The sequence below is a fragment of the Gopherus evgoodei genome, unplaced genomic scaffold, assembly GCF_007399415.2.
Source record: "Gopherus evgoodei ecotype Sinaloan lineage unplaced genomic scaffold, rGopEvg1_v1.p scaffold_31_arrow_ctg1, whole genome shotgun sequence".
Taxonomy (NCBI): domain Eukaryota; kingdom Metazoa; phylum Chordata; order Testudines; family Testudinidae; genus Gopherus; species Gopherus evgoodei.
The window spans coordinates 1,650,293-1,672,730 of NW_022059983.1; positions in this window are offsets into that span (position 1 = coordinate 1,650,293).

The following is a 22,438-nucleotide window of genomic DNA, read 5'->3' on the forward strand; positions in this document are numbered from 1 at the left end:
AAAGCAGGGGAGGCTTCCAGGAGAACCCCCCAAACCTACTCCCGCCTCCCGGGTGGCAGCCTCCCACCCCTGCCCCCCAACAAGCACAGTGTCACTGGGGAGAGCAGCCCCCCCGAGCGAGCACCGACCCCCCTCACTGGCCCTCCGGCCACGCACCGAACACCCCCCCCGGCCCTCTGGCCACGCACCGAACCCCCCCGGCCACCAATCGAGCCCCTTCCCCCCCCACAACAAGCACAGGTGTCACTGGGGAGAGCAGCCCCCCCGAGCGACGCACCGCCCCCCTCACTGGCCCTCCGGCCACGCACCGAACACCCCCCCCGGCCCTCTGGCCACGCACCGAACCCCCCCGGCCACCAATCGAGCCCCCTTCCCCCCCCCCACAACAAGCACAGGTGTCACTGGGGAGAGCAGCCCCCCCGAGCGAGCACCGACCCCCCTCACTGGCCCTCCGGCCACGCACTGAACCCCCCCCGACCCCCCGGCCACGCACCGAACCCCCCCGGCCACCAATCGAGCCCCCTTCCCCCCCCCAACAAGCACAGGTGTCACTGGGGAGAGAAGCAGCACCCCTAGAGCCCCCCAGACACGCACCGAGCCCCATGGCAGGGAGGGGCTGCTCTTCGAGTCTGACTCTAGAGCCCCCAGCAGGGAGTGGGGGGTCCTGGTCCAGGTGCTGCACACACCCGAGGGGCTCTGCTCCCTGCCACCCGAGGCGCTGGGATGGGGGTGGGGTGCACAGCCCTGGGGATGGCAAGCAAAGGCAGCACCTGGCCCAGATCAGATTGGCCATGGGGCTCCCCCAGCTGCTGGCACCAGCTTGGCCTCAGCACAGCCCTGCTCTGGGAATGATGCCCCCAGAGCCGGGGAGGCCAGATGGGCAATGCCCCTGGAGCCGGGGGCGGGAGGCAGAGATCAAGGCTTGGATCCAGCAGCACAAGCACACCCAGCTCCTGGCACGCACCATGTCTATCTCCACACCCCCATCCCCTACCACCACCAGCCCTGTGCCCTCACCCCCTGCCACTGTCAGCCCCACGCCCTCAACCCTGCTGTTCCCAGTCCTGCATTCTCACCCCTTGTCGCCCTCAACCCTGCTGCCCCCGGTACCGCTGCCCCCAGTTCTGCATGCTCAACTCCTGCCACTGCCAGCCCTGCACCCACAACCCCACCCCCCCCAGTCCTGTGCCCTCACCCTCTGTCACTACCAGCCCTGTGTCCTCACCCCGTGCCACCCCTCAGCCGTACACCTTCAACCCTGCCACTCCCAGTCCTGTGCCCTCACCCCCTGACACCACCAGCCTTGCGCCCCCAAACCCTCTGCCTCCAGTGCTGCAACCTCATCCTCTGCACCAGCAGCCCTGTGCCCTCAACCCTGCCATCCCCAGTCCTGCACCCTTACCCCCTGCCACCCCTCAGCCCCATGCCCTCACCCCTGCTGCCCCCAATCATGCACACTCACCCTCTGCTATCCCCAGATGCCAGCCCTGCTGCCCTCAACTCCACTGCCCCCTGTCCTGCACCCTCACCTCCCCCAGCCTTGTGCCATCACTCCCCACCAGCCCCATACCCTCAGTCCCACCAACCTGAGCCTTCACTCTTATCATGCCCAGTTCACTTTGTCCCCTGCTGCACTCACCTCCTGCTGCCCCCAGCTGCAGTGTGGGCAGGGAGGTCAGTACGGAGCGATTCCCAGGCCAGAGGGGATCCTTGTCACCATCCCGGCTGCCCCCTGTGTCACATGGGGGGCACATGATGCTGGCCAGGGGAAGAGGCCACAGCTGAAGTAGGACAAACCCAAACCCATCAGGACCTAGTCTGCCCCAGGGAGGATCTGCTGGTGTGCCTGGACTGGAGCCCCCACAGAGCCATCCTGGAGTGTCCCAGCAGGACAGCACCAGTGCCCCCAGCTCAACCATGTCCCTGGGGCCCTGGCCTCTAGCAGCAAAGCCCCCAGGGCTGGCAATGCTTCCACCACATGGCTCTTCAGCTGGCACCACTCTTCCAGGCAGGGGTGGAAACAATCAGTTCCAGACTAGGAAGTATGGTGCAGGCCGGTGGCTGGCAGCGTGGCTGCTGCCCAAGTAGGTGCCTGGGTAAGACAGCTGCTGGGAGCAGCCAATGCACCGCCAGTGAAGCTGGTACCCACACCTCAAAGGGAGAACACAGCCATGCCATGTGGGGCTCTGGCCAGGATGGCACTGTGGGAAACCAGCATCCCCCAGCACAACCCACGCCCAGAGAGGCAGCCCCTGGCCCCATCTCAGCTGGTGGCAACACACCTGCTGAGCAGCCATCCTGCCAATGGGCAGAGAGGCTTGCCACATTCACATGCTGCCACGCAGCCCACACTCACACTGTGTCCAGGAGTCACAGGTTTGGTGCTCTGGAACTGTTCCAAGTGAAGCCAGACCAGACTCTGGTGCAGCGTCTCCCTGTCAGGGTGCTCTTACTCCAGGGCAAGAAGCTTTTGCGGCTTCGGTGCTTCCTGGGTCAGACCTTGGAGCATCCAGGCCCCTGGTCACCCTGTGAGCTCCCTGCAGTGAGTCCACCCCACTAGGACACCTGGGTGAGCCTCACATGTCCCCAAAGGGACCATGCAGCCAGCTCCGCAGTCACAGGGCCTCAGCCAGCGTGTGACACAGAAGGTTTATTAGTCAACAGAACACAGCATAGAACAGAGCTTGTTAGCACAGAGAGCAGGAACTTTCAGCAAAGTCCATCTTGGGGAAGGGCATCTAGGGCCCTGGTGCCCTTTCCCCTGAGTCCCAAAACAGGAAACTGACATTCCAGCTACCTCGCCTCCATCAGGACCATCGCCCCTCCTCCTTCCTTTGTCTCATTCCCTGGCCAGCAGGTCACCTGGTCTCCTTGTTCTCCAACACCTCCGGCTGATTCTGGCAGAGGAGGGGGCCCAGCCAACAGCTGCCAGGCCATACTATGGGCGGTTCTCTGCAGCCCATCAGCAATCAGACCTGCCCTCTAGGGGTCCTTGTAATGATCACACACACGTGTCCCACTACCTAGATACTTGAGTAACACATAGGGGAAACCGAGGCACACCTCAGTATTCAGGGAAAACATCAACAACATTCCCACTTCTTCACACAGTGACACGCTGAACAACCACCATGCCAACACGCAGAGGGGCCCTGCACACACACACATGCTGCCATGCACACTATGTCCAGAGGCTCTCCGCACACACCCTGACACACTCTCATTAACACACTAAAACCCTGTTCAGGTCTCTGGGTGCCCTGCCTGTCCAGCCAGCGTGTCCCCAGTGCTTAGCTGGGAGTAGGGTGACCAGATGTCCTGATTTTATAAAGACAGTTCTGATTTTTGGGTCTTTTTCATATATAGATTCCTATTACCCCCCACCCCCTGTCCTGATTTTTCACACTTGCTATTTGGTCACCCTAGCTGTGAGGGGGTGAGCAATGCCCCTGTGTTGCCTGTGGGACCCAATTCTATCCCATGGCACAAGCCCCTCCCCCAGACTGGCTGCCTCTCACTGGCCACCACCAACTCAGGGACACCCTGCGTATGCCTCAGCCTCACATATCTCATGGCAGAAGGGACCTGCTGGTGGCATGGATCCATGTGGGGCAGCTTGCCCAGCACTGGGATGCAGCCACCTCTGGGGCAGGGCAGCTGTGGAACAGCAGCACAACACTAACTTAGGGTGAGAGGGAACGAGAATGCCGTACATAACACAAACAACATTAAGGACTGGCCAGCCTGGCAGGCCCTGCTGCAAGCTGGTCTGAGCTGCCAGGGAAACACCTGCACCTGGGAAAGAGCCCATGGGTGCCAGTGAGTGAATTAGCCTCTCACTCAAAGTGGGTCAGACAGCACAGCACTGGGGCCAGCTCCAAGAGCCAGAGGACAGTGCCCCTTACTGAGAGCCCCCACCCTGTTCCCTGCAGCACAGCATCCCCTACTGAGAGCCCCTGCCCTGTTCCCTGCAGCACAGCACCCCTTACTGAGAGACCTGTCCTGTTCCCTGCAGCACAGCACCCCCTACTGAGAGCCCCCACCCTGTTCCCTGCAGCACAGTGCCCCTTACTGAGAGCTCCCGCCCTATTCCCTGCAGCACAGTGCCCCCTACTGAGAGCCCCCACCCTGTTTCCTGCAGCACAGTGCCCCTTACTGAGAGACCTGTCCTGTTCCCTGCAGCACAGCTCCCCCAATGAGCCCCCTACCCTGTTCCCTGCAGCACAGTGCCCCTTACTGAGAGCTCCCGCCCTATTCCCTGCAGCACAGTGCCCCTTACTGAGCCCTGCCCTGTTCCCTGCAGCACAGCACCCCCTACTGAGAGCCCCCACCCTGTTCCCTGCAGCACAGTGCCCCTTACTGAGAGCTCCCGCCCTATTCCCTGCAGCACAGTGCCCCCTACTGAGAGCCCCCACCCTGTTTCCTGCAGCACAGTGCCCCTTACTGAGAGACCTGTCCTGTTCCCTGCAGCACAGCTCCCCCAATGAGCCCCCTACCCTGTTCCCTACAGCACAGTGCCCCTTACTGAGAGCCCCTGCCCTGTTCCCTGCAGCACAGTGCCCCTTACTGAGAGCCCCTGCCCTGTTCCCTGCAGCACAGTGCCCCTTACTGAGCCCTGCCCTGTTCCCTGCAGCACAGTGCCCCTTACTGAGAGCTCCCGCCCTATTCCCTGCAGCACAGCTCCCCCAATGAGCCCCCTACCCTGTTCCCTGCAGCACAGCACCCCCTACTGAGAGCCCCCGCCCTGTTCCCTGCAGCACAGCACCCCTTACTGAGAGCCCCGACCCTGTTCCCTGCAGCATAGTGCCCCTTACTGCGCCCTGCCCTGTTCCCTGCAGCACAGTGCCCCCTACTGAGAGCCCCCGCCCTGTTCCCTGCAGCATAGCTCCCCCAGTGACCCCCTACTCCGTTCCCTATAGCACAGTGCCCCACTGAGCCACCTGCCCCATCCCCTGCATGTTCCTGAGCCCCAATCTGCTTTCCCTCGGGAACAGAGCAGAGGGGACAATTCCTCCGCGCTCCCTTCAACCCCCACCCCACCCCGGAAATAGACCGAAGGGGATGACTTTCCACTCGGGGAATAGACTGGAGGGGATGATTCTCCCCCCAACCCAGGGAATAGACTGGAGGGGATGATCCCTCCCCAGGCCCAGGCAATGGGGTTGGTCGGGAGCTGTTGGGATGTCTCAGTCTACTGTCTCTCACCCTTCAGTCCCTGAAGAGACTGTGGTTCAATGTGTCCTCACCAATGGCCTCTGGATCCATTTTCCCTCCTCAGGTCCCGGCGGGAGGCACCCGAGGCAACAGTAGCTGGACATGTCCTAGGCGCCTCATCCACTGCCCAGCAGGGAGTGAGCGGAGCCTGTGTTTGCTCTGCAATACAATCAACCCATCGGCAAACACCTCCTGAGATTACCCAACCCTTATCAGCCTGGCACGGGCAGCACACACTGCGCTGGCACCGGCCCAGCCACTCCCAGCTCCAAGGGCACGGTGCCAAGGCACCCGGCTCTCTGCAGACACCGCAGGGAGAGACCCAGTCAGGCCATGCAGGGGAAAGTCCCAGTGGTCCATTTCCCATCCCTTGAGCCAGCCAGTCCCCTGTCATGGGGCTGAATGAGAACTGGTACCCCCTCCAGGTGACAGGTTCCGGGCCTCTTTCCCTGTCCTCCAAGCCAGCCAGGCCCTTGCCATGGGGTTGGATCGGAGCTGGCACCCACAAGGGCTGAGTCTGTATGTTTTCCTCATGCCCTCCATCCCATCGGACCTCAAAGCACCTTCCGGCCCATGCTCACAGATGTAGCCACCTCTGGAGGAGGGGACATCCCCTCAAGTCCCCTGGCATCAGCTGCCCCCACCAGATGCCACATGTCCAGCCCTGAGCCAGGAGCCCTGACACTCTTACACATGGCGGAGGCGAGCATGGGGCTAGGGACACCAAGCCCCCTCAAGAGCTGGGGCTGCTGCAGGATTACTGGCCTCCACGGTCCCTGCCCGGGTGCTTTCAGGCCAGGGCCTGAGTGGGTCTGGGGACCTAACCAGCAGAGGCCTGTTTGCCATAGGCACCATTGTGGTGACACTCCTGTTGTCCTATGAGCAGTCCAAGCAGCTGCTACCCCCAGGCTCTGAGGAACAGGAATCAGCTCTCTGCTGGGCTGACAGGGGTTGCTTGGCACCCCACATCTGCCCCATGTGCCCCACCCACCCACCATGGCAAAGTCGTGACCACAGCTTAGGTGCTGAGTGGCTCAGGGCTCCTCCTGGGGGCACCAGCAGCCCACCAGCACTTCAGCTACAAGTGCAGCAACCTGCCCGGCTTCATGCCAGCACCAACCCGCACCTGCTGCTCTGCAGCTGACCCCCTGCTCCCCAGGCAGCCCCCTGCCGAGCCACCAACCCTACCCCCACCACTTCAACAGCAAGGAGTTTGTCCAGAAGGGTGAGGCAGAATGGGGAGGGGCACAGGGGAACCTGTGGGGTGGGCTGGGGGCCAGTCAGGTGGGGGGAACTTGTGGAGGTGGGCTGGGCTGAGGGTGTGCGGGGGAGCCGCTGGGCTGGGTGGGGCAGGCAGGTGGGCTCAGGGGAGCCTGTGGGGTGGGCTGATGGGGGTGGCATATGGGGGGCATAGGGGAGCCTGTGGGTAGCCAGTTTTTAATCCAATCAATGAGGCTCATGTTAATTTTGTACCTTTCTATGTTTTTAATGTAACTCTCCTGCTGCGCTGTTTGAAATGCCAGGTCAGGCCTTCAGCCCCTGCTGGGCTTTCCCTGTTGCTGCAACCATGTCTGCAGTTCAGCCCTAGACCCAGGCTGGGTAGGGCAGTGCAGCGCAGAGCCAGTGCCCGGGAATGAGGGGCCAGCCGATAGGCACCCCTCCCCCTGAGTAGCAGGCCAAAAGCCTGGCAGTTAGCGTAACCAGAGGTGGGGAGTTTGCATTACCCACTCCAACCCTCCCAAAATCCCCTGCCCATGGGCAGCACATTAACCACCAGTTCAGATAGGCTGGCCCGCGCCCCTTCTGCCCAATGCCCTGACTCTCTCCCAGCCCTTCTGCTCCCCTTCCCCACTAGAGCCCAGACCTCCTCCCACTGTGGCGCCAGGCTTCCTGACTCCGGCCTGTGTAGGGACTTATCCTCCCTACTCTGGTCGGGTGCGGCGCTGGACCGGGGTTGTGTCCGGGCTCTTCACGTAGAGCCGCCGCCTCCTCGCTGCCTCCTTGCTTCTCCCCGGGCCGGTCTCTCTGCTGCCGCCGTCCGGGAGAGGAGGCGAGCGGCTTGGGCCGCGGCCCCCGCTCCTCGCTCCCTCTCATGCGCTCGGACGCCGGGCGCTGCTGGGGCCCCGGCCGGGCAGCGCGGGGAGCCCAGGCGGCTGGGCTCGGCGCCGCTCCTGCTCTGATGTCGGGTAGGTGTGGGTCCCTGCGCAAGGCGCTCCGCGGGCAGAGGTGGGCGGCAGCTGTCACACGTGGGTGTCCGTTGCCTCCTCAGCTGGAGTCCTGTGGCTGTAGCTGGGGGGGCTGGTCCGAGCCGCTTGTTCTCTGCGTTCCACACGGAGCGATTGGTTCAGGAGAGGAGAGGGGAGGAGGCTGTAGATCCTTCTTTGTATGGTCGGGGATTGTGTTGTTGCGGTTGGCCAATCGCGTGATTAGAGGCATGGTAAGCGCGTGATTTTTCTTCTTGTCCAATTAGATTGCTAGCATGTATGATGTTAGTCCACATGATTGGTTCTTATGTAACCAGACTTAACTATATAAGGAGGTGGTGGAAGAGAATAAAAGGATTCCTGACTTGTTTGCAGCTGTGTTGACTGTGTGAATTTTCTTCGCTCCGCATGAGATACCACAGGCCTGGGCCACCCAAGTGCTCCCAGATGGCATGAGGTGTGATCACTGGCCCCAGCCACCCTGAGTCCCTGGCCACAGGCCAGCCCACCTAGCTGCAGTCCAGCCCCAGCCCAGGCCACAGGAAAAGAGTGGGAAGCAGGAGGGGGCCTGGGGTGGAGTGTGGGCAGGGTCACACCTGGCAGTCTGGGTCCCCTGGTCTGTGATACCCACTGCCCATGCCCTGCCCCTGCATTGTCCCCAAAGTCCAGTTTTGTTGGGCACATTTCTTGGCTTGTCTTGTGAGCTGCCCAGCCTCACACCACGTCCCTCCCAGCAAGGGGACCCACAATAACACAAGAGCATTGCATTCAATACAATGGATCCCAAAGTGGCCAAGGGGTGTCACTGCTGCTCCAGAAGCAACACACTCTGTGCAGTCCCCGAACTGCCCCTCCCACTCCAATCCCTCTCAAAAGGCCCCCAAAGGCAGTGAGGGTGGATCATTCAAGCCCCTTGTTATTCTGTCCATCAGTCAGGCCCAAAGGTGCTGGAACCAGGGATGTTGCTGGGCTTGAAACGGTTTCCATCCTATACAGGGTTTACAGTTTGGTTCAATGACTGCCTCCCCACTATACAAACTGTTCCAGCACCTCAGTCAGGCTTGATTTCCAACAGATCAATTTTGTTCCATTCATTCCTGATTCCATCCTGCAATGTGCCAGGCATGATCTTAAGGCATCCTTGGATCTGAGGGGCCAAGAGCCCTCTGGGCTCAGCTGACCCAGACTGTCTAATTCCTACTGACTGTCACAGACAGCTACATGCACGGGCTGAGCATGCCAGCCAATGCCTTGCTCAGGTGGTCAGACTGACACTGTCCTCCCCATCTGCAGCTGTCCACAGACGTGCAAAGCAGCAGGATCCAGCTGGTACAATAGCAAAGTGCCTGGGATGTGCTGGCCTGCCATCATCAGGGCTTCTACTGTAGCTTGTTTGGTCCCACCAGGTCTGTGCCGGGTCATGGCCACCCAATCTGTGTGTTTCACAGATGGTGATGAGCAACAAGGCAGCACCCAGACTTCAGAGGCTGCGAGACAACTGGAGTCATGCATTTCTCATGGCCCCTGCCATGGCCCTCGCATCATCCTACAGTGAGACCTGCTGGGAAAGCCCCATCCACCTGCCGCATCTGATCCTGCTAACGACGCCACCAGTGGAGAGTTCAGCCATGCTGGGACTACCTTTGGGGGAGAGTCACGGCATGGGACAGCATCTCATGCACCCCATACAAGCTGCTCTTTTCTGATTGAAGCTAGCTTGGCAGGCATGAGAGAGGAACATAAAGCTCTGCTCTCCACAAAACACCCCAGGAAAAGGATTTAACCAGAGTGCATATTTCTGGCCACTCTGCTCCCAGTGTCTGCTCTCACCCCCACCCCGGTAGAATCAATGCACACACCTGCCTTATAAAGATCTGGTTCCCCAATCAGTGAAAGTAAATTATACCACCTGACTTAGGCAGCCAATTACATGCCCCATCAGCAAATAAAGGCCCCTAACATTCTGGGCAAAGCAAATGTATTTATTCCAGCTACAAGGGAAGAGTTTCCCAGACCAAACCAGTCAGAGGATGTCAGGGTGGGGCCAAAAGCAGTTTGCAGGCTGGCCAAGGGGCACATCCATAATGGACAGCTTGACCAGCTCTTGGGTGAAGAGAAGGCTGAGGTTTGGGCCACACCGTAGAGCAGCAGTTTCACCATGTCTCTGTGGGTCACAACAGAGAATACCAGATTCAGGACAAACTGCTGAGAAATAGGGCAAACACGCCCCCAGAACTGGTGTTATTCTTCCATAATACATACTAAGCCAGCAACAAAAGTAAACTTCTGTCTCACCACACTGGCTAACAAGAAGTCAGAACTGCAGCCTCCTTAGATATTCCAGTCCTGGATTCAACACCCAGACATTAGACTTAATGATGAGTGATTACTTAAAACCAATTTCATCAAACGAAGGGTTCTTCTGATGCCAAGGGACCAGACACATACCCAGGTCAATATAAAACGTAGATCTTACCCAATAATTATGCTGTTGCCAATCCTTTAGCATCTAATACCTAAAGGTTTATTTATAAGCAGGGCCGGTGCAAGGAAGTTTCGTGCCCTAGGCGAAATGTCCACTTTGCGCCAACCCCCCAAGCTCACCCTGCCCCCCGCGGCAGCTAACACAGCCCCCCACCCGGGGATCCCCCCGCAGCAGCTAACCCCACCAGGGGAGACTTGTCACGGAGTGTGGGGAAGTCCGGTCCTGCACCCCTCTTCCTGGGACCCACAGTGACTCTCAGCCAGCCAGTAAAAAAGAAGGTTTATTGGACAACAGGAATGCAGGTTACAGCAGAGCTTGTTGGCACAGTCAGGACCCCTCAATCGAGTCCTGCTGGGGGTTCAGGGTGCTTGGATGGCAGCTTAGGATACCCTGAATTCCCCGCCCCAGCCCAAAACCGAAACTGACTTAACTTCCCTACAGCCGGCCCCTTCCTTTGTCCACCTTCCCGGGGAAAGGTGTTGACCCTCTTCCCTGCTCCCTGGCTCAGGTTACAGGCTGAGCACTTGTCCCTCACCTAAAGTAATCCCCGGCTCTCTCATCCCCCACACAGACAGTCCCAACTCCATCACAAGACTCACGGCAGCTAACTCCGCCTGGGGAGCCCATCCCAGCTCACCAAGGCTCTGCCTCCTCCGCTGAGGATGCTGGCGCCGCACTAATTCTCCTCCCCTCCCAGGCTTGTGGCACACATTGGAGGAGACTTAGAGTGGGGGCTGTGTGCTCAGCGGAGGAGGCAGAGTGGAGGTGATCTGGGGTAGGGAGTGGTTCCCCTGTGCGCCCCTCTCCCTCGTAACTGCGGGTGGCCCTTCCCACGCCCCAGCTCACCTCCACTCCACCTCCTCGCCTGAGTGGGCTTTTAGGTGCCCTCAACCACTAGGCACCCTAGGCAGCCACTTAGTTTGCCTAAATAGTTGCACAGGCCCTGTTTATAAGATAAAAGAAAGACATGAGAATTAAACCTGGTTAAAAGAATCAATCACCTATGTAAGCAGAATCAGAATGAGCTCTACCCTGACATCTGGTGGTGAGCTGTGGAAAAGGACTTCAGGGGGCTGATCTTATTTGCATGGATACACCCTCCCTGCCTAGCATGATGGGACTGCCTGCCCAAATGATCACTGGTTGGTGTGGGATCTTCAGTCTCTTTGTTATTGGGGCAGGAGTAATAAAGTGTTGTTACCCTGGTTATGTGAATCAAGGACAGTAGAACTGTACTTGGCATTTGCTGAGGAAGGAACTCACCCTCACTGTAGTAAGAATCACTAGGCAAAGGCCATAGGTTCCAGTGCTCAGTGAGCTGAGAATGGGTGAGCATGAGTTTTTTGTGTGTAAACTGGTAGTGGTTGCTATGCAGATGTTGCAGCTGTACATATATCCTGTTCTGGATTCATAGATTCTAGAGCTAGAAGAGACATTGAGGGATTGTGGAGTCTAGTCCCCTGCTCTCATGGCAGGACTGAGTGCTGTGTAGACCATACCTGATAGACATTTATTTAATGTACTGTTAAATAGCTTCAGATATGAGTTTCTATAACTTTGCTAGGCAATTTACTCCAGTGTTTAACCCTCCTGACAGTTTAGGAACTTTTTCTTAATGTCCAACCTAAACCTCCCTTGCTGCAGTTTAAGACCATTGCTTCTTGTTCTATCTTTAGAGGCTAAGGTGAACAAGTTTTCTCCCTCCTCCTTATGACATCCTTTTAGATACCTTTTAGATACCAGCTGCCTATGTACTCCACCCTTCTCATCACTGATATGTATGTTCTTCACACTAACCGTTTTAAGCCATCTGTCCATATTTCACTGTTATGTACAGATATCGTTAGTTAAAATGTGATGTATACAACCAAAAAAAAAACCCTTGACTAAGCTCTGGACTCAATTATTCTGGACAGTTGCTGGGCCACTGAGCCCGCACTGTTTCGTGATTGGAGGTGAGGGCTCTGTATGTCTGCGTCTCTGTGTACTCATTGATACATTTTGAAGTAAATTAACTACCATATTTTATATAACAAATTCCCACATTTTTAAGCTTTGTCTGAGTAGCCTGTTATGAAAATGCAATAAATAAAATAGTTAATAAATAAAATCCCCCATTTCACAATTTCTCCTGTGTACCCCCCAGAGATGTGTCATGAACCACAGTTTGGGAACCTCTGCCTTAGAGTTTTGCTAATGATGCCAAAGCCCTTAGGATGTGTGACAGATCTTGGGGTGTCTGGTTATCTCCTCCTCAGCTTGGAGCTCTCTTATGCAGTCCTGCCGGCTCTTCCTCTACAGCCCTTCTCCAGCATCTCTTGCCTCCCTCAGCTTCCCCTCCACGGCTCCCACTGCCTTGCTCCCAATCCTGGTGGCCTCCTCCTGCATCTTGGCCTCCAGCTTGTCAATAACCTTAGTCCCAGATTTGGACCTTAGCGTCCAAAATATGGGAGTTAGCATGAAAACCTCCAAGCTTAGTCACCAGCTTGGACCTGGTACTTGCTGCCACCACCCAAAAAATTAGAGTGTTTTGGGGCACTCTGGTCCCCCTGAAAAGCCTTCCCTGGGGACCCCAAGACCCAAATCCCTGGAGTCTCACAACAAAGGGAAATAATCCTTTCCCTTCCCCCCCCAGGTGCTCCTGGAGAGATACACAGACACAAGCTCTGTGAATCCAAACAGAGGGACTCCCCCTCTCCGTTCCCGGTCCTGGAAACAAAAAGGACTTTCCTATTCCCCCAGAGGGAATGCAAAATCAGGCTAGCCACTTCAACACACACCGATCTCCCCTGATTTCTTCCTCCCACCAATTCCCTGGTGAGTACAGAGTACTCAATTTCCCTGAAGTAAAGAAAAACTCCAACAGGTCTTAAAAGAAAGCTTTATATAAAAAAGAAAGAAAAAATACAAATGGTCTCTCTGTATTAAGATGATACAATACAGGGTCAATTGCTTAAAAGAAATATGAATAAACAGCCTTATTCAAAAAGAATACAAATCAAAGCACTCCAGCACTTATATTCATGCAAATACCAAAGAAAAGAAACCATATAACTTACTATCTGATCTCTTTGTCCTTACACTTAGAAACAAAAGATTAGAAAACAGAACTACTTCTCCAAAGCTCAGAGAAAGCAGGCAGCCAGAAAACAAAGACCTCAGACACACAATTCCCTCCACCCAAAGTTGAAAAAATCCGGTTTCCTGATTGGTCCTCTGGTCAGGTGCTCCAGGTGAAAGAGACATTAACCCTTAGCTATCTGTTTATGACACAGCTGCTGAATGTTCTCCTGGCAGGTGCGTGGTTCATCCTTCAGCAGCAAGTCTGCCTCCAGTCTCTGCCGCCTGGTGCTGCCACTCCAGCTGCTCCACTCTCACCCAACCTCCTAGTGCAAAAGAAGATGGAACATAGTGAACAAATGACAACAGTGGGAGCCAGGGCTCCAGGGACCAGACTGTGAGGAGACCACCCTTTGGGAATGCCGGTGGCCAGGAGCCGGTGAAGGAGGAAGAGGAACATATGAACTCACTGTACTCTCCAAAGGCAAAAGCGTTCACTGACTCCAGCCTGGCTGTGTGAGCCCCTCCCCTGCCCCCTCAGCTCACCAGGGACCCTCCGAGGAGGTGGAGGGATGAAGAGGACAAGCTGTGTCAGACTCTTCACTTGGCCTCACGGCAGAGCCAGAATCCTCTCCTTGGGGCAAAATGTTTGGACTGTGGACTTCAACTACCCACATAGAAACTGCTCCAACGGCCCAACAGAGCAAAGTTTAGAGAAAATTTCTTGACACCTTAAGTGACTGTTTCTAGAAATGGTTAGTTCTCTGGCACCTAGATGGACAGCCTATTCTCCACTTAGTGATATACCAGAGCTAATTCAAGACATGACAGCAACTAAGCTACTAACTGGATGTTTGGCTCTGAGAATTCTGCTTAGTTCTACTTTATTTTTCTTATATAAAGAGGATTTTTTCGTGAAGCAGACATCTGGGAGCTACCAGATGGTGCTATTAAAAATAATATCAGGGCTTGTCTACATGGGAATGTTTTTCCAATATATCTAAAGGTTTTTTTGTTTTTGTTTTTTTGGCAAAGGCTGCCTTGTGTCCACACACAAAAGGTTATTTCTTTTTTTAATTTTCTGGGGAGGGAGCACTCTGGGGACGTGGCCCAGAGCCATGCCAAAGCCATTGAGCTGCAGCAGAATTGATAAACACAAGATCTCTGCTAATACTCCCAGGACATGTCAGGGGCTGGAACGGATTCTGTTCAGAAGCCAGCACAGACTCTGGTTTGCTCAAAGCATTGGAAACCTCCCAGCCCACTATGGACCCCGACCAGGGGAGACATCCCTTAGCATCCAGGAGCAATGTGGCCTGCCTGGGGCCAGAGGAGCTCTACTGGAGAGCCTGTGCCCCTGCTTGCCCTCCTTGTGCATGCCCCTGCATCCAGCACTGATATACATTTATAGTGAAAACAGGGAGCCAGGGAACAGCGCTTGTGCATGTGATGGAGCCTGGGCAGTGCTGCGACAGGTGGCGGGGATCCCAGGATCTCTGTGCTCAGGCGCTGGCCCTTGGTCTGCTGCTCCAATCTGTCTGGCTGCGAGTAGTGGCCTCCGAGATTTCCCGGAGGTGCCATCTGCCTCAGCACTAGCAGCCCAACTGGAGCTGGGCAGGTAAACCAGAGGCTTTGTAGATGCTGGAGGGCATCCCCTGCTGCTAGGGGTGGTGTCAAACATGGGAATGTACAGAACTGGCAAAGCCGACCTGGCCAGCAAGAGCAAATGTGAGATGCTGCTTGTGTTTTCTCCGTCCAGGATGATTTCAATCTCTGCTCTGAGTTTCTCCCGCCCTTGCTGGCATTGTGCTCTGTGGCTGTGTGCATGTGTTTAGATCACATCTCTCCTGCCCCAGGGTTCCTGCTGGGCTCCACAATACAAGCTCAGACCAAGGGCATTTGGCTGTGGCACGTGTCCTGCTCAGAACTCTGCCTACAGCCTCGTCTAGCTGGACACTGAAGGTCTGGGCACATGGACAAGGTCAGCTGGCTGCTGCTGTGCTGCCAGGTCTGCACTGGGCTCCTCACTGCAATGCACCATTTACAGCCAGGAAGAGCGGGTGTGAGTGCTGCCAGGCAGGCCAGGACCCTGTACCCCACTTTGCAGTCGCTTTGCAGTGGAGCAAATGACTGCCCAGTGCCTCAGGCCTAGTACTGTCTGCTCCGGGAGCTGCTCTGCAGGCAGGTAGCTGTGATGGGGGGCAGAGCTGTTATCCCCTCCCCCACCTGTTCTTAGCATGAGGAGCCTTGTCTGTGGCTACCAGGCGTCAGCTCCCACCTCCACCAGCCACAGGCAATTCAAGCCCTTTTCTCAGCCTACGCAGGCCCTGCCCTGCTGTCTCTGTAAAGGGCATTAAGCTCCCCAGTCCCCAAGCCTCCAAGCATCCCCCTGGAACACCCACCCCTGGTCCACTGCACAATCCCAGCAGTCACCAATCCGCTGCTCCCAAAGGACCAGGACATTCCAGCCTAGCAGCCACACCTCAGGTCACTGCTCTGCATAACACCCAGCTGGGGCATGAGCAGGAATTTAAACTGAACCACTTTCGGAAGGGCATGTTGTGAGCAGCATATTTATGCAACTGCTATAGAACATATTGGCACACAAAGGGCCATTTTCCTAACATTGGTGGGAAAAACATCTTTTATGGCACTTAAAAATTTACTTTCTCCACAATAATCTGGTGAGCTAGACATGGAGATTCTGAAGGGACATTGACAGGCAATAGGAGTTAGACTCTTAAGTGCCTAAATCCCTGTTGAAAATGAGACTTAGGTTCCTAAATCTGTTAGATGTTGCAGTGTTGAGCACAGCCACACCTTTACAAAGCAGGGTCTGGGTTCTGAACACCGTTTTTAAAAACAGAAGAGTACAAGTTCAGCTAAAAAACCAGCTAGAACAGTGGTCTCCAACCTTTTTAAGCACGAGATCACTTTTTGAATTTAAGTGCAGGATCTACTTCAAAGAAAACGTACAAATAACAGTAATCACACAAACACCCTTGCCTTGCCCCTTCCCTGAGGCCCCGCCCCTGCTCTGGCCCTTTTCCAAGGCCCCGCCCTACTCCCTCCATCCCTCGCTCTCCCCTATTCTCACTCATTTTCACTCTGCTGGGATAGGGGTTGGGGTGAGGGAGTGGGTGCAGGCTGAGGGGTTCAGAGTGTGAGAGGCAGAACATTGGGGTGCAGGATGGAGTGTAGGGTGCTGGCTCTGGCCAGGAACCACTTACCTCAGGCAGCTCCCAGACGGTGATGCAGCAGGGCTAAGGCAAACTCCCTGCCTGCCCTGGCCTCGCGCCATTCCCAGAAGCAGCCAGCATGTACAACAGCAGCTCCTGGGGTTTCCCGTTTCTGGCCGATGGGAGCTGCGTGGGCAACGCCTGCAGACGAGGGCAGGGCACAGAGATCTCCTGCCCCTCCCCCCAGGAGCTGCTGCCGGACATGCCAGCTGCTTCCGGCAGTGGCCTGGGGCCAGGGCAGGCAGGAAGCCAGGGCAGGCAGGAAGCCTGCCCTGGCCCTGCTGCACCACTGGACTGTTAGCAACCAATCTCCTGGTTTGACTTCAGGAGGGTTGGCAGCCACTGTGACAGATCACCTGTGAGAGGCTCCACGATCGACCAGTTGATCACGATCTACCGGTTGGTGGCCATGGAACTAGAAGAAGAGCATACAGTATTTCTGAATTTTGGCAAGCCTGAAACATCTGTCTGTAACTTGTTATTCTGGTAATTTTCTGATGGAGGCTCCCAGAGATCAGTTTGTTTCTGGAGTAAAACCCCCAGAATGAAGGGAAAGTCCATTGAACATTGCATAGAGTGCGCTGTGGCGTTTCCTCTGTTGTCTAGAACCCCCAAAGACAAATGTGCCAAAATCTGAAAACAAGCTTGGCCCATGAACCCAGCCTGGGAAGGAGGTCAGCACCGCTCACAGAACTCAGACAAAATGAGGGAGCCGTGTTTCTGCTTGTCAAGGCATCACACCAGCAGGAGCAGGGTGTCTGTAACAAGCTGCAGTGTGGTAAGGTGGGCACACCGCCCTGGACTGCCACAGTGCCCAACAGCACATGAAGGACACGTCAGACGAAGCCTTTGGCACCTACAGCTAGGAGCCACTGGACCAGCCCTGTGCTTGGGAGGAGTCAGGCAGGCAGCTGTCCTGGAACATGTGAGATGGCCCATTTCACAGAACTGAGCATGGTGGGGAGTGAACAGCCATATCATTCCCCTTCTTGCTGGGGCTGATGGTGCCTGCCGTGCATGAACGACACCTGGCCTTTGGCCCTCACCTGCACTTAAGCTTTTATCTCGGACAGCTGATCAACGGGCCTCTTCATTATCTCCCCTTCCACCTCTACCACTGTCAGGTTCATCCCCCTTTGCCCCCATCTCCCTCCCCTGTACATTTCTACCCCTGCTGTCTGCCCGAGGCAGGAAATCGCTCACTGTTCATTGCCTTTTCTGAGTGCTCCCAGTAAGTCTAGTCCGAGTAAATCCAATCCAGTTGGTAATTGACTCCTTCAGGAGACCCAGCTCTGCAGGAGGTTTCGGACTGGCAGACCCTGTGGCGACATCTGTGAGACCAGGATCTTCATGCTGCAGAGTGGCTGGGGCCTCCATGATTTTGTCTAATGCTCGTTTCTGTGTCTGCACACAGTGCTCTGCCAGCAGGGCTGTCCCTAGGGGGGTGCTGGGCTGGGGCATAGGTACCGAGTTTCTATCTGCAAGGGGGAGCTCCCCATTGGCTCTCCCCAGGCCCTGCCCCCACTCCACCCCTTCCCCCAAGGCCGCACCCCTGCCCCACCTCTTCCCTGTCCAGTTTTGCCCATTCCCGCAAGCACGCTGCATCCTTGCTCCTCCTCTCTCCCCAGCGCCTACAAACAGCTGATCGGTGGTAGGCACTGGGAGGAAGGGAGGAGGAGGTGCTGATCGGTGGGGCCCGCCACCGGGCAGGAGGTGCTGCGGGGTGAGGGAGGTTGGTAGGGTACCTCCTCCTCGCCGCCCGCCCGCCTCCTTATGAAGCACGGGGCCGCCCAAAGCACGGGCCCTGGAGCGGTCACCGCTATTTGCCATATCCTAGTGACAGTTCTGTCTGCCAGGCCATTGGGTGATGGGTGGCCAATCTAGCAGGTTTCACACAGTTTGGCTGTAGAAATGTCTGAAAATCCTCAGCCACACTTTGTGGGCAGGTGTCTGAACCGAGTGCCTCAGCAAGCCACAGACAGCACAACGTAAGGGCCCGCACTGGTGGTGTTTGACCAGCAATGGTTGGTGCCATGTGCAGCACCTAGCGTATTTTTATCTGCAAGCACACGTGCTGCTGTTTCCAAAGCTTTGCAGCCCCCTCCCCTGGTGACATGGTGCTCGTTCCAGCCTGTTTCACACTGGCTACTTTCCACTGCAATATCATGATCTAAGGCCAGCCACTAAAACCAACTTTGGGCCCCATCTGTCACTGTCCTACCCATGGTGCTGCTCATGGATCTCTACCCACATTGCCCCCAGTGAGCTTTCTGGTGTGATAACTCCAGACCCTATGGCACAGACAGAGTGGAAGGTTATATAATTTTTGGTGGTGCCCAGAATGGGTCCAAGTCCTGCCCCCTCCCCACACCTACCTAAGGCTCTAGGAAGAAGTTTGGGTGTGGGAGGGGTGCGGGCTCTGGGAGAGAGTTTGGGTGAAGGCTCCGGACTGGGGCAGGGGGTTGGGGTACAGGAGGGGGTTTGGGGTGCAGGCTCTGGGAGGGAGTTTGGGTGTTGGGTACGGGCTCTGGGCTGGGGCAGGGGGTTGGGGTGCAGGAGGGGGTTTGGGGTGCGGGCTCTGGGAGGGAGTTTGGGTGAAGGCTCCGGACTGGGGCAGGGGGTTGGGGTACAGGAGGGGGGTTGGGGTGCAGGCTCTGGGAGGGAGTTTGGGTGTTGGGTATGGGCTCTGGGCTGGGGCAGGGGGTTGGAGTGCAGGAGGGGGTTTGGGTGCTGGGTGCAGACTCTGGGAGGGGGTTTGGGTGCTGGGTGTGGGCTCTGGGCTGGGACAGAGGGTTGGGGTATGGGAGGGGGTGTGGGGCATGGGGCTGGGTTTGGAATGCAGCAGACAGGCTGCCCTGGGGCTGGACAGGGGGCCAGAGAGGAGGACTCCTCCCAGCCCTCTCCTCACTGGCAGCAGCAAGCTCCGGGGGAGAAGGGGAGGGGGGCCCTCCCTGTCCCCCCCAGCACAATACTCACCCACTAACCTTACACTGCAGCCCATGCACTGACCTCCACAGGTGAGACTCTTCCCTGCCTTTGTTATTCATCTGGCTGTCTCCACAGGCTCTCCACAGGCAGGGTGCAGGCCTGGCCTTCTGCAAGATAGGAACGGCCTTGTCAGACACAAGCGGCCTTGCTGTGATGCCTTTATCACACCCATGTCTGCACAACATACTCTTGGTATTCTTTCAATTCCCCCTCTTCTCCCCCACCTGGGCTACGGCAGTGCACGGCCATCCAGGTTCAGTTTGTACAGCCCAGTTCTGCCCACTGCGGGGCAGAGGGTGCATTTCCTCCCGTTACCATTAATGCCAAAGGGGAACAGATACTATCACACATTACGGTGACTGGGAGAGGGCCAGCACCCAGCTGCCATTACTGCAAGTCTGTAAACATCCCTTGGTTCCCCTAATATTAGCCTTGGAACTATTTCTGGAACCTGCCTCAGAGATCACGCCATGGCCCCTCTGCAGTCAATGACACATCATTTACCTTTCAGTTACCAGAGCAGGGGAAGGACAGCTCTGGTCATGTCCAGCACAGGCCCCCACTGGGGGCCCTAAGCAGGAACATTTTGGGGCCCCCCAATAATAATAATAATAATAATAATAATAATAATAATAATAATAATAATAATAATAATAAAAGGTGAAGAGCACCAGCTCCTCTTTTGTGAAATGCTCCATTTCCCACCTCCTGCCTTCCAGGGACAACCAGCCTCTGAGCCCGATGCTTCCCCTGGCTCCTGCCTGTAGGTGCTGATGGCTTCCTCTGGATGTGCCCTGCAGTGTGCTGTGGGGCCCTGTGACACATCTGGCTGGCGTGCCACCTCTTACCACACTGCTTGCACTGCAGCTTATTACAGACACCTGGCTCCTGCCGGCTGGCATGACATCGCTTAACAGAGGAAACGTGGCTACCTCCATTTTTTTGGATCCTGTGAGCAGTGTCCACCTCATCACCCCCAGGCCTTTGTTCCACGCCTGGCACCAGGGGCCCGACTCCTTTTCAAATTTCAGTGCATTTGGCTTTGTTGTTCAGACAGCAGAGCGGCCTTCACAGCTCCCTCTAGGGTACAAACCCAGAAGGACTCACCAGATCTTCTAGTCCAGTGGCTCTCAAACTTTTGTACTGGTGACCCCTTTCACATAGCAAGCCTCTGAGTGCGACCCCCCCCCTTATCAATTAAAAACACTTTTTAATATATTTAACACCACTATAAATGCTGGAGGCAAAGCAGGGTTTGGAGTGGAGGCTGACAGCTTGCAACCCTCCCATGTAATAGCCTGGTGCCCCCCGAGGGGTCCTGACCCCAGTTTGAGAACCCCTGTTCTAGTCTGACCACCTGTGTGTGTCAGCCCCAGGGGCAGCTCACGGCCCTTCCTCCAGCAGACACCTGAGCCCTAAGAGGGCAAAGTGCCAGAGACTCCATGACATCTGCTGGGGATTTCACGCTTGCTGGCAATTCTATATTGAAGGCACTCAAATATTAGAGTGATGGGCTGCAGTACTGCAGAAAGTCAATGATGCAATACTCCCTCCCCTTCTCCCAGCACATCTCCTAAAGCTCGTGTCAGCAGACCTCAGGAGGCAACCATGGAAAGGGGCATGTATAAGAACAGTATTCGTCCCATCCCTGCAACTGCCTTCCAGTGCATTTGGCAGCAAGAATACTCGCCCAAGGAATTATTTTGGGGAAAGTCTCGGGCCAGTGTTATACAGGAGGTCAGAATAGGTGATCGTAATGGTCCCTTCTGTCTTGGAATCTATGAATATCTGACCCACTTCCCCCCCTGCCCCCTTGACCAAATGTAAAACTAAGCAAGAAAAACTCCCCATAGCCAATTGGTGTAATTTAGTGTATACCGTCTGAATTACCTAAACATGCCTTTAGGTGTCACTACCGCTCCATGGGAAACTACCGCTTCGTGGGAAACAAACTTGGTGCATTATTCAAACTGGCCACCAGGTGTCACTGCTGTTCTATGGGAAACATAAGACCATAAGAATGGCCATACTGGGTCCATCTAGCCCAGGAGTGGGCAAAGTTTTTGGCCCGAGGGCCACATTGCAAAACTGTATGGAGAGTCAGGTAGTGAAGGCTGTGCCTCCTCAACCAGTCTGGCCCCTGCCTCCTATCCACGCCCTCCCACTTCCCGCCCCCCTCAAAACCCCTGACCCAGCCAATGCCCCTCATTCCTTGTCCCCTAACTGCTCCCTGGGACCCTACTCCCTATACAACCTCCTTTCTCCTTGTTCCCTGACTGCCCGGACCCCTATCCACACACCTCACCCCCTGACAGGCCCCCTGGGGCCCCATGCCTATCCAGCCCCTCCCCCCGTTCCCCATTCCCTGACCCGTATCCACATCCCCACTCCATGAGACTCCTGTTTATCCACCCCCCCATATTCCATGTCCTCTGACCACCTCCTAGAACCTCCACCCCATTCAACCACCCCCTGCTCCCTGTCCCCTGATTACCCCCCAGGACCCTCCGCCCCTTTGTCCTCACCCACAATCATTTCAGATTTAGGGACAACTTACACCTTCACATAAGTGGCACTGCTATGGGTACCCACATGGCCCCACAGTATGCCAACATTTTTATGGCTGACTTAGAACAATGCTTCCTGAGCTCTTGTCCCCTAGCTCTCGCCCTCTCTTCTTGCGCTACACTGATGACACCTTCATCATATGGACTCACGGAAAGGAGGCCCTTGAAGGATTCCTCCTGGATTTCAACAATCTCCACTCTGCCATCAACCTCAGCCTGGACAATCCACACAAGAGAGCCACTTGCTGGACACTACAGTGCAAATAAGTGATGGTCACATAAACACCACCATATACCGGCAACCTACTGACGCTATACTTACCTACATGCCTCCAGCTTCCATCCAGGACACATCACATGAGCCATTGTCTACAGCCAAGCCCTAAGATACAACTGAATTTGCTCCAACCCCTCAGACAGAAACAAACACCTATAAGACCTTTATCAAGCATTCTTAAAACTTGGGAGAGCCTAATCTTGGCAATTGATCTTTGATTATCGCCAGATAAGTATGCCCAGTGGTTGGTGATGGGATGTTGGATGGGATGGGATCTGAGTTACTGCAGAGAATTCTTTCCTGAGTGCTGGCTGATGAGTTTTGCCCACATGCTCAGGGTTTAGCTGACCGCCATATTTGGGGTTGGGAAGGAATTTTCCTCCAGGGCAGATTGGCAGAGGCCC